We start from the raw sequence: 11,989 nt of genomic DNA on the forward strand, positions 1-11,989 counted from the left end.
TATGATGGCCAGATGAATTAAGGTATGGCTCATTGACTTTCCTTAGTATAAAATAATATATATATAATATGTAAATATCACAATATGCTTACCAGTTTGTGAGTGTTTTACTAATTTTTCTCTGTTCTTGTATCCAATGAGTATATCATTTTGTAAAATTCTAATAATGTGTTTTATCTTGACAGTACAATAAGAATGTATATGTGAAATTATTTTACAATTACATGCCTACAGTGTATTTATAAGACTTTGAAAAACAGATAAGAATTTTTGTTTTGTTTTGTTTTGTTTTGTTTTTTGAAACAGGTTTTTCTGTGTAGTCCTAGCTGTCCTGGAACTCTCTCTGTAGATCAGGCTGGTCTTGAACTCAGAGATACCTGTACCTCTGCCCCTCCTGAGTATTAAGATTAAAGATGTGTGCATGACTACTGGGCTACAAGTAAGGTTTTTAATTGTGCATTTTAGAAATTATAAAATGATTTAATCAAAATAAAGTTAAAACAGTACTGTATGATGTTTTAGAATTTAAAAGTTCCCCACTGGAAAATCATGGATGGTACAGTGTTGCCCTAAATCCACTGGGACACCTAGTTTATAATTCAGACTGCTTGTTGTCACCACAACAAAAATAGATTTTATGTCACCATCAAACCCATGAAATGTTATCTGCTTTTGTTTTCATCTAGTAACATAAATAAAATCTACATATGAAGTAATCATTTTGGGGGGCTCCATCTACACTCTAACCATTAAAATCATTAGCTTTATCTCTTTGATATTTTTTTTAAAGTAGATTCTTTCAAAGACAAACTACTCACTTAAAGCAAAGCAAAGAAGTAGCAAATGTAACAGAAGAGAGAACCATCCAAGAGAAGACATCAAGCAATATTTTGATAAAAGTAAAGTAGGTTGCTTCCTGCTGAAGTTTGCTTTTGGTTGTTAGCTGTCTTTAATTTGTGAGTCTGGGGGCTGGAGAGATGGCTTGGCTGTCAAGTGCACTGGCTATTTTTCCAAAGGACCCAAGTTTGATTGGCATCACCCACATGGCATCTCACAACCATTTGTACCTCCAGTTCCAGGGATACAGTCCTCTCCTGGCAAATGCAGGTACTGGGCATGTGTCCGGGACACAGACATTCATACAGCAAAACACGTTAAAATAAATGTTCTAGGAGACATGATGACATACATGGAATCCAAAGCTTAAAATTTAAGTGAAAGTTAAATAGGCAAATGGGACCGGAGAAAACATGGCCCAGAGTGTGGTATGTAGTGTTCATTTTGAAACAAAGGGTGTCCGGAGTTTTGAAGAAGAGGCTAGGAAGGCAAGATCCGTTTTGATTTGATTTCTGAAAGCTCTGTGATGTCACTGAGGAAGTTTAAGTTGAATACTGTAGTCCTTTTTTAAAAGTTATTTTATGAGTGTGTTTTGCTTGCATCCTCAGAGGTCAGAAGAGGTCACTGGGTTTCCTAGCACTGGAGTTATGGACAGTTCTGAGCCACCATGTGGCTCCTGGGAGTCGAACCTGGGCCCTTTGTGAGAACAAATGCTCTTAACTATTGAGCCGTCACTCCAGATCCACCATAACCCTTTTATTTTAGAGAGATCGTGTTGGCTGCTAGGTGGAGGTAGAAGAATTAAAATTTACAGGTCCAAGACCAATAAGAAGGCCAGAGCCTGGGCCAAAGTGCACAGCCTTTCTTCCTGCCTGTCTCCTGCCTTCATATGCTGTCCCACCCTCCTCCCAGCCTTCTCTCCAGCAGGACCACTTCTCTATGGTTGCCATATTCCAAAAGCAGAAATAGAAAGTGTAAGGCTGACTAAGGCATAGGATGATCCAGAACATCTCTCCTACTGCACTGTATGCTTGCAGCAGCTGGCAAGTCCAGTTAGGTTCAAGGTGTACAGAAACAAGTTGCCCCTTTTGAGTGGAGTAGCAGAGTCTCATAGTAAAGGAATGCGGGATGAGGTCATCCATGGGGCCGTTTTATACACTCTACCACAGTTATAACAAGGGGGCATTACACCAGGAAGACAGTTCCTCGTTCATGATTTGAGAACTCTAACACTAATAATGTTGATTCCCATACCTCATAGTATTTGATCATATGGCCTTTCTTTATTAAACAGAATCGGGATTCTGTCTTTCTTTGGTGAAAATTTGTCATGCTTAAGTTCAGAATATACACAAGTTCATGCCGTTTGTTAACCTCCCTTCAAAACTTCACCAGAGGACTCCACTGGCAAAGCCTTTGCTAAGCAAGATGAGAACCTGAGTTTGATTTCTAGAACCTGTGTATAAAATGCCTGGCAAGGTGAAGCATGCTTATAACCCCAGTACTAGAAGCAGAGAAGGATGAGTCCCAGGGCTTACTGGTCTACCAGCCTAGCCTTCTCGGTGAGTTCTGGGTTAGTAAGAGACACCATATCTTAAAGCAAACAAAACCAACACAAACCAAAATAGACAGCACCTGAAGAAAGAAACTTGAGGCTCACCTGACCTTCACACATGTGTACCCACCCCCCACGTAAACACACACACACACAGACAAATTAACAAGATTGTACAGTGGCTTTTGTCAATAATTATGAGCATGATTTTAGTGGCTTCAGAGTAGTTTTTATAGCTACCCCTTAATATATGTTATCCCTCCTCTACTGTCTAAAGCTACTTACATGGCTTTTGGTCATCTATTCATGACAAACTTGTTGATGTGGAATTCTTAGATAAAGGTTATGGACATTTAAAATATGTTTGTGATCCTCCCAAAAGGACCCTATCTCAGCCTTCTGGTTCCCATGGCTTTGGTGAGGGACAATGTTTGTCTGGGCCACTGTCTCTTTGTGTGAAACATAACTCTTTCCTATCTTTTTGAGAGTTTTTGGTTTGGCTTTGTTCTGTTGTTTTGCTCTTGTCTTTTCAGCAGTTGCATGGTGTATCTAAGCATGGCTTTCTATGTATTCATCTTGGAGTTTTGTAAGCTGCTTGAATGTAAGTTCTTTCTTTCACACATTTTGATAGGCTTCTGGTTATTCACTGCTTATCTGTCTCAATCTCTTATCACTTTAGAATTCTGCTTACCTGTGACTTATATAAAGGTCCTGCAGTACCTTTAATCCCAGCAGTTGAGAGGCAGAAGCAGGAAGATCTCTGAGTTCAAGGCCAGGCTGATCTACACTTCTAATTTCATTATTTTAGTGGAATTGCCATTGCCATTTTCTGCATGTTTATCTTTTATGTTGAAAAGGGAAGTAATGTTTATTTATGTGTCAATGATGAAAGTTTATTATTTAAATTTTCTTCTTTGGTAGTTTGATACATGTTCACAATGTATTTACATACTAATCACTCCAGCTCCTCCTGGACACACATTTTCCTCCCAACTTCTTGTTCTTCCCCTCCCCCTGCTCTCATGTATGTTTGTGAACATGCACATGGGTGTGGAGTCATCTGATGGAGTCTGAAAAACCTACAATAGGTCACACTTCCAGATCCGTTAGCTGCCAGTAGCTCCTCAGCTAGGTGTGAGAATTCCTACCTCTTAACCCGTCCATGTTGGGATGTTGGCTGGCTTCACTAGTACAGAGAGACCCAGCAGATCAAACTCTTCAGTGCAGCAGCCCTGCCGCATCTAGAGGACACTGCTTTGTGGTCCTCCTGCACTCTGACTCTGTCATCTTTCTGCTTCCTCCTTTTAATGTTGTCTGAGCCTCGGCAGGGAGGGGATATGATGTGTCTCCTCTGTAGCTGAGCACTCTGCAGTCACTTATTCTCTGCACTTTGACAAAGTGTAAATCACTGCAAGAGGAAGCTTCTCTGATGAGGGATGCGAGAGAGTGGCACTAATGTCTGAATCTAAGAACAGACAGTTAGATACTATGTCCATCCATCAAAATAGTAGTAGCTTCTCCCCTGGGCCTGATTCCCGAGCCACGGGTCCTACCATCTTCCCTATAAATTCACTCCTCCCTCATCCAATGGTCCCTTTCTAGTTTCCCAACTTTAAGGGTATTTTAAGAGAGACACACAAAATCAAAGATGCAAAGCTAGGATCCACCTGCGTAAGAACTGGTGGCCTGTATTTGTCTCTCTTGTCTGAGTTACCCGTCTCAAGTCCATCCATTTATTGGCAAATTTTACTTTTCTTGTACTTTGGCATTTCTCAAAACTATTGAAATGTATTTTTTTTTTTGAGACAGGGTCTTTTTATGTTACCTTACCTAGCCTGAAGTTCTCTGTGTAGACCTCAACCTCATGGAGATCCACCCATCTCGTGCTCCTAATTGCTGGGATTAAAGGCCTTTACCACTACTCTTGGCTTTGTAGTCAGTTATGAAAACATTCTCTATGCATGTTTTCTGTCACTGAGTTACTTGTTCTGTCCTGGGGTGTAATTTAGGGGATAAGGTTTCTGTTCTTTGCCACTTTATGGGAAGTAAATATGTGGACATGATTTTAGAATTGGTGAGATGGCTCTGAAGGAACGAATAGACCCCTGTTGCCAAGACTACTGACCTGAGCTCAGTGGCCAGGACTCACTTGGTGGAGGGTGAGAACTGACCCTGTGAAGTGTCCTCTCACCCCCACACGCGTGTGTGTGAGTGTGAGAGCCCGAACAAAAACACACAAATGAATAGATGAATGGAATTAAAATTGTTTAAAATATTTTAATACTTAAGAAAATAATTTTTGAAAAAAAAAGGAATACTCTAAGGAACCACACAAGTTTAGATAGTTTGTAAAATATTACCATAAAAATACATTGACAGAAACCTTTTCCTACACATCCTGAGGATTCATCAAAAGGTTACTGTACTCGAAATTTAATTCCTACCCTGAGAAATCTAAGATATTAATAGAAGGTGATATATCTAGGTGGAAAATTTCAGAATTTATCAACTGCAAGTTGGCATGAGTTTTAGGCCCAAACAGTAGACTCTTACTGTGTTTTCTAACAAATTAAAACAAGATTTTTTTTTTTTTTTAAATCTCAGAGTCACTGGCCCTGGAACCAGTGACAGTTTAAGTGCCAATTATGCAAATCTTACACTTTAGAAATCATGAAAGGTGTTTTTCGTTTATAAATTTAATCTGATAGTGAACACAATCTTGGCAGGTTTATTCATGGATGCTAATTATTTTCATGTCCCATTCTTTTTATGACAAGGGTATTATTATATATCAGCAGCAGGATAAGATCCCAGGCAATTACTAGAAAACGCTGGTCTGTGATTCTGTCTGGTCACTCATATTTAATTATTCAAGCCTAGTCATGGGTAGGAAAAAAATGGATAGTTCAATTAATAAACTCTTGTACCTTATTTTGACTAAAGCCTTCTTCCTTGTCTGATGTGGGATTTTCCTCTGTATGCTATAAACACTGTCTTAGGCCTGCACAGGGCAGAATAGAGGTGTGTGTGTGGGGGGGGGATCTAAATTGAATGCTGGGAGAAAAAAGGCAGAGTTGTGAGATGCCATGTAGCTGCCAGAGGGGAAAGATGTGAGCTGCTAGCTGAAACCTTGCCAGTAGGCCACAAGCCTTGTGTTAAAATATAAACTAATAGACATGGGTAAATTTAAGATATGAGTTAGCCAGAAATATGCTTAAGCTATTGGTCAAACAGTATTGCAAATAATATAGCTTCTGAGTGATAAGTTTGGGACTGAGCAGCCAGGAACTAACTAGCAGCCTCCCACTACACTTCTCAAACCTTGGTGCAGTGGTAAGAATCAGGGTAGTTGGCCTAACATCTTTCCAACCGTATCCATTCCTCTGTCTTTCTCAGAAGTATTGGCAATCAGTGAGACATCTCCCTACCCCGTTCCCCTGCCATTAGAAGAGGCACAAAGTGGAAAGTGGGAAGAAAAGCAAGGGTCTGAGTAATGAGTCCCTTAATTCAAAGATAGACTTGCCTGTTCTAGAACTTCCTGATTATATAGAAAAGGGAAGAACTTGAACTTCAGGTTTGGATTTTGTATTTTCATTTTCTTGGACACTTTCAACAACCTTTTATTTTAAATAATTTTTTTGATTTATTTGTTTATATATGTGATTGTTTTTATATATGTCTGTGTATATATGTTTACATATGTGATTGTTTGTATATATGTCTGTGTACTACATGCACGCCTATGGAGGTCAGAAGGTGATGTTGGACCCCCTAGAACTGAAGTATAGACTGTTGTAAGCCACCATGTGGGTGCTAGGAATTGACCCTGGAGCAGTAAGTGCTTTTAGCCACTGAGTCATCTCTTTGATCCTACATTTTGACAATCTTAAAGACTACATTCTCCTTTTGTTTTATGGTAATTTTTTTTGTTTGCTGGTAGTTTTGGCTTGGGCACCTGAAAAGCAGCAATGGAAGCAAGTCGTTAAGGTCTCTGCAGCTTCCCTGCCAAGTATACACAGCACAAAGGAAAGCACACATAATGGAGTTGGTTAGGCCACATTTCATTGCTTCATACCCATAGATTATTCTCCTGGACTGTATTTGTTACAGTTTCTGCCTTTTATCTCTGGATTGCCTTACATATTTATGAAATATTCTTCAAGGTCAAGTCCTTGAACCTCCCACACCCCAACTCCACACAGCAAAAAAAAAAACCTGTATAATACTGTTAGTACAAATGGCATCCCACAATTCCCCTGCAAATCTTCTGTGGGAACAATTAGGGAAGTCCCACAGCTACATCTGCCTCTCCCATGAAACCGCAGGCCATGGGGTGGAAGTCAGTAGAGCGGTATTAGCAAGAAAGGAAGAAAAGGGCTGAGGGCATATGCTGAGGACTTTTAACTGGAAAATGGAAAAACTATCACAGAGATAAAAATGGCCACGGTTTTAGAGGCAGTCTGAGCAGGACAGTTAGAGCCCATCTCCATCCTGCCTGCAGATGCCACATCGTGATGAGGATCACAGTCTAGTAACATGGAAAGGTCACATAAGCTTATAGGAAGAGAACCGGAGTGAGCTCTGAGTCTGAGCATTTCGCGGGACAGGACAGGCGCAACGCCACGTGGGTTTAGGCCCACATAAGGAAGGACAAGCCGAGAAACGCGGAAGCTGAAGCTTAGTCAGTCAGGGTCTCTAGAGCAAGCAGAAGCTGCTGATGAGAAGCAGAGACCCACACAGGCAGTGGTCCAAACTGAAGCCAATCCAGGTTCGATTCCGTTTGTGAGCCAAGGTCTCAGAGGACTGCTCTCATCCCTCAAGACACTTCAAGCGGCGTGATTAGGCTAAGATTTCAAGGGAATCAGGGAGACACAAGGGCTCTTCCCAATCTAACCTTAGATGTTGGTTTCTAGTGGTAAAGAAATTTTTGTATAGCTTTGTCCCAATGGCTTTTGTGTTGTTGTTTTGCTTTTTGAGACAGAACTTTTCTGTATAGCCCTGGCTGTCATGGAACTTAACTATTTAGAAAGTGAGACTGGGCTCCCGAGTGCTGGGACTAAAGGAGTGTGGCACCACACCCAGCTCAACAACCCCGTGATTTTGAGTAAAGATCAAGTATTTTTTTTCTCTGCTTTTGTTTCAGATTTTTTTTTTTGTTTGCTTGCTTATGTGGATACATGTATCTGCATGTGTGTATGCACAATGTGTATGAGGACCCAAGGAGGCCGGAAGAGGGCATCTAATCCCTGCCGCTAGAGCTGTAGGTGCTTGGGAGCCACCCAATGTAGTAATCAAACTCGACTTTCTCTGCAAACCACTCTTAACTGGACCGGATTTAGAATCGCTTTGGAGATTGGTGAGGTAAAGCTCTGGACGTGTGTGGAGGACTGAGTGAGGGAGGAGAACTCACCATGAAGACAGGATAAAAGGGGGAAGCCGAGAGCCAGCATCCCTTTTTCTTCCCACTTCCTGAAGTGCCACCATGTGACCTGCCCTGCTCTGCCATACCCTTTCCCATCGCGGTAGACTAAAAGCCTCTGACAAGCTGAGCCAAAATAAGTAAATCCGCATTCAACTCCATTTGCCTCCCATGCTTGGTTACAGCCATAAGAAAAGTAACAAATCCACTGATAAACAGGGAAAGATATGAAACATCTTTATGTCTCACCTATAAAATGAGGATAATAAAAGCTATAAATGGTTAGGAAAGTGCCTTACACATAGAGCAGGCGCTTGGAAGCACGGCAGCCAAACCGATAGCTTGTTCTCTGGGGATTCTCACAGGTCCCTGGCCGTCCCCAGCAAGGAACTCAGTACTCTGTTAGGTGCTGGGAAAACTTGATAAGCAAAGTACACAAGGTTTCAGGGGAGAACAATGGAACTGGATTTGGAAATGTGGGTAGGATCCACAGGTCGACACCAAATGAGAAAAATGAATGGCAAAGAGAAGAAAGCAAGTGGAACAAGATATCAGAGAACAATAATTCTATCAGCTAAGGTGTGGAAATAGGGAGCGAGGTGCATCTTGGGAAGACCAGCGAGGGAAACGATGTCATCAGAAGAATCGTGATGGCAATGACAGGAGCCAGCGGAGCTCAGCTGAGCAGAGGGAACAGCGAGACCCAGGATTAGATGCCTGGAGTTGTGGAGAATGCCTTAAAATGACATAATGTTGTCACAAACAACAAAAAGATTTCTATAAAACCCTATGACAGCTGGATAAATGTGATAACCCTGTGTGGTTGCAGAACTACCCAACAGTGAGGATTTGCTGGACCAAAGCCCAAGAGGGGCCCTGAAGAGATCCATTCACTGTGTCATAATTACCCTTTGAGGTCTTCTATCTTCGGTAGCTAAGCAGAGATTTTTCAGATTCACAGAATAGGAGAAGAAAATGAAACAAACAAACAAACAAACAAATCTATGGAGTGGAGTTCAGGACCCCGAGGAAGGGAGTGTCTGGAAACCCTCAGCTTTCAGTTGAAGCCTCAAGGTAGGTTGAACCACAGCCCTTAAAATTTTCATAGAAATTTCACAGTCAATTTTAGTCACTTTATATAAAAAAAGGCTAGTTGTGTTTTTTATTCTGTGAAACCAAGTTGAGGAAAATTGATCTCTTTGTAATAATTGCCTTTTCCCATAACATGGGAGGCAGCCCTACTTACACAGATAATCCCAGAGGATAGTTTTACAGTCATGGTTTCTCCCTTGGCACTGGACCTGCAGGCTTTCGGTTACGTTTATAAAATGCCTGAGATAAACAACATCAACAAGAGGAAGGGTCTGTTTTGGCTCTTGGTTTTGGAGTGTTCAGACTATGATCAATTGGTCCCATCTCTTGCATTGCTGTGGAGAGAGAGAGGGCAGTGAAGACACCGTTCACCTCATGGCTCACAGCAAGCTGGAGGGAACCAGTCTGGAGATGTGCAGCTCCCTCCGAGATGATGACCCCAAAGCCTGAAAGGGACTATTCTGCTGCCCATCTGAAGATGCTGCGGGCCACGGATGACGCCTTTGGCACATGGGCTGCCCGGGGGAAGCATTCATTCACAAAAGGACCGCGAGGAGATCTTGACATGGTTGGTTAGGCTAATCTCTGTTTGTCATAGTTTCCGCTGCTGTTGTAAGTGGTTGCTTGGTATAGTAGTTATGCAACTGAGTATAACTGAGTGGCCTAGACAAAGGCTTAGTTTATTATAATTTGATATCGCAACACTATTGTTAAACTTTCATATCTTTCATTTTTGTATTTTAGATAGATATCATATCAGCTTCAAATTGTAGCTTTTTATCTTTCACCTCTTCTTCCCCCCCACTTCAAAACATTGGCTAGAACCCCCAGTACTTGGTGAGACACTGATATTGGGTGTCCTTGTTTGTGATCGGAGTTGGACCCTTGTGAACCACTGGGACACGTACACACACAATGAAATAAAATGCTAAAAATGAAAGCACCAGATGAAGATGGGCCATCCTTCCTGATGGCCCTCAGACCTCACACTCTCCTGGTTCTTGTGAAAGGCTAGTAGATGTGACTACAAAAAAATAAGTTACTAGGCTCCCTTTGCTGAGTTTCATTTTCCCTTGCAAACCATCTTTCATTTTCAAAAATATTGCCTATATGTAAAATCAGTATTGACTAAATTGCTACACTCTTCCCATAACTGTAACTGTAAGAGAAATGCCAGAAAACTTAAAATTGGGGTTAAAAAATAGTAGGGTGGGGCTGTAGCTCAGTAAGGAGAGCTCTGGCCTAGCATGTGTGAGGCCCTGGGTTCGATCCCCAGCATCCTGCAAATTGAGTATGGTGTCACACACCTGTAATCCCAGCACCTGAGAGACAGAGACGGGAAGCTCAGAAGCGTAAGGCAGTCTTTGGACACAGAGAGTTCAGTGCTAACCTAGGTGGATACATAGGACCCTATCTCAACAAAAACAGAATAAAATCACATGAGATTAAATACTTTACATATTTTGATTATTAAATAGAAATAGCGATAGTCGTATCTTTGAAATTAGACCAGTAGGCTGTTCTGTTAGCTTATTGATGCACTGACTTCCTGTGAGCCCCAGAGAGGCGGTGGCACAGCCAGGCTCATGCCATGTGCTGCAGACTAAGAAAGATGCAGCAAAGACTCTTGAACGCTCCCATTTTTCCTCTTCCCAAGCAAAACAGGAAATACAACAGTCATGAAATGTAGAACAGAACTGGCAGAAATTTCAAATTATCAGATGATATAAATGTACCCTGCATTTGAAAAAGGTTAAGATTCTGCCAGATGGTGGTGGTACACACCTTTAATCCCAGGACTTGGGAGGCAGAGGCAGGTGTGTCTCTGTGAATTCGAGGCCAGCTTGGCCTACATAATGAGTTCAGGACAGCCAGGGCTACACAAAGAAACCCTGTTTTGGGAAAGAAAAAGAAGGAGAAAAAAGAAAAGAAAAAAGAAAACTGTTGAAATTATTTTTATGGGGGGGCATCACTAAAGTGAACATAAGTATCATCTTTGTATTGGTCTGCTATGGGGAAAAGACCTAATTCAGTTCAAATTTCTTACTATTTACTGATAACATATTCTTACTCATGTCTCATACAAACAGACTCAGAAAATGAGACATTTTATTTATGCATGGGATGTACAAGCTTCTACACTAACAATGCTGAAAAGTAAACAGAAGAGTAAAACTGAGCACACTGGCAAATCTTGAGCAAAAGACAAATGATTTTAGAAACCATTAGTTTTCTGATTTCTGAAGTTTATCTCCTTCCTTGCTTTTTATTTACTAAGAGAAAATGCATGTTTCCATATTTGAGATCACACTCCGAGTGCAAGTTTATATTCCACAAAACTGTGCTGGGTCCTGGTGCAGGACAATTCTGTATTCTGTCAATTATGTTTTAAATAAACGCTGATTGGCCAGTAGCTAGGCAGGAAGTATAAGTAGGACAACCAGACAGGAAGTAGAGGCAGGGCAATGAGAACAGGAGAATTCTGGGAAGGAGGAAGCCCACTGCTCCCCAGTCCTGTCCAGACACTGAAGAAGCAGGATGTGACCTGCCCTGCTGAAAAAGGTACTGAGCCATGAGGCTAACATAGACAAGAATAATGGCTTAGTATAAGTTATAAGAGTTAATAAGAAACCTGCGCTAATGGGCCAATCAGTTTATAACTTATGGAGACCTCTGTGAGATTTCTTTGGGGCTTACCAGCTGTGGGAACTGGGTAGGACAGAAACCCCAACAAAGCAGGCCCTCATGTTACAGGGTCCTTTCATGGATGTTAGAGAAAGAAATCACCAAGGCCCTGAAGCAAACAAGGCTAGGAGGGTTGGAAGAAAATTCAATTTCCCAGCCGCCCCACGAACCAGTGTCTTTCCCCTGGTCTTTGAAATGATTCTGCAGTCCACTGTCCCGAAACTCAATGGCATAGACACAGTTACATCTACATCTGCAACATGCATAATTTACATATTAGAAAATATTATTATTTTTTACTTTTAGAATGTAAAAAAAACTACATTGAGTTACAAAATTCTAATATAAGGCCCCAAGGAACAGAACGGAAAGCTAGTTTGCTATCAGTGTGAAAGCAGTGT

The sequence above is a fragment of the Microtus ochrogaster genome, chromosome 16 (assembly GCF_000317375.1).
Source record: "Microtus ochrogaster isolate Prairie Vole_2 chromosome 16, MicOch1.0, whole genome shotgun sequence".
Lineage (NCBI taxonomy): Eukaryota > Metazoa > Chordata > Mammalia > Rodentia > Cricetidae > Microtus > Microtus ochrogaster.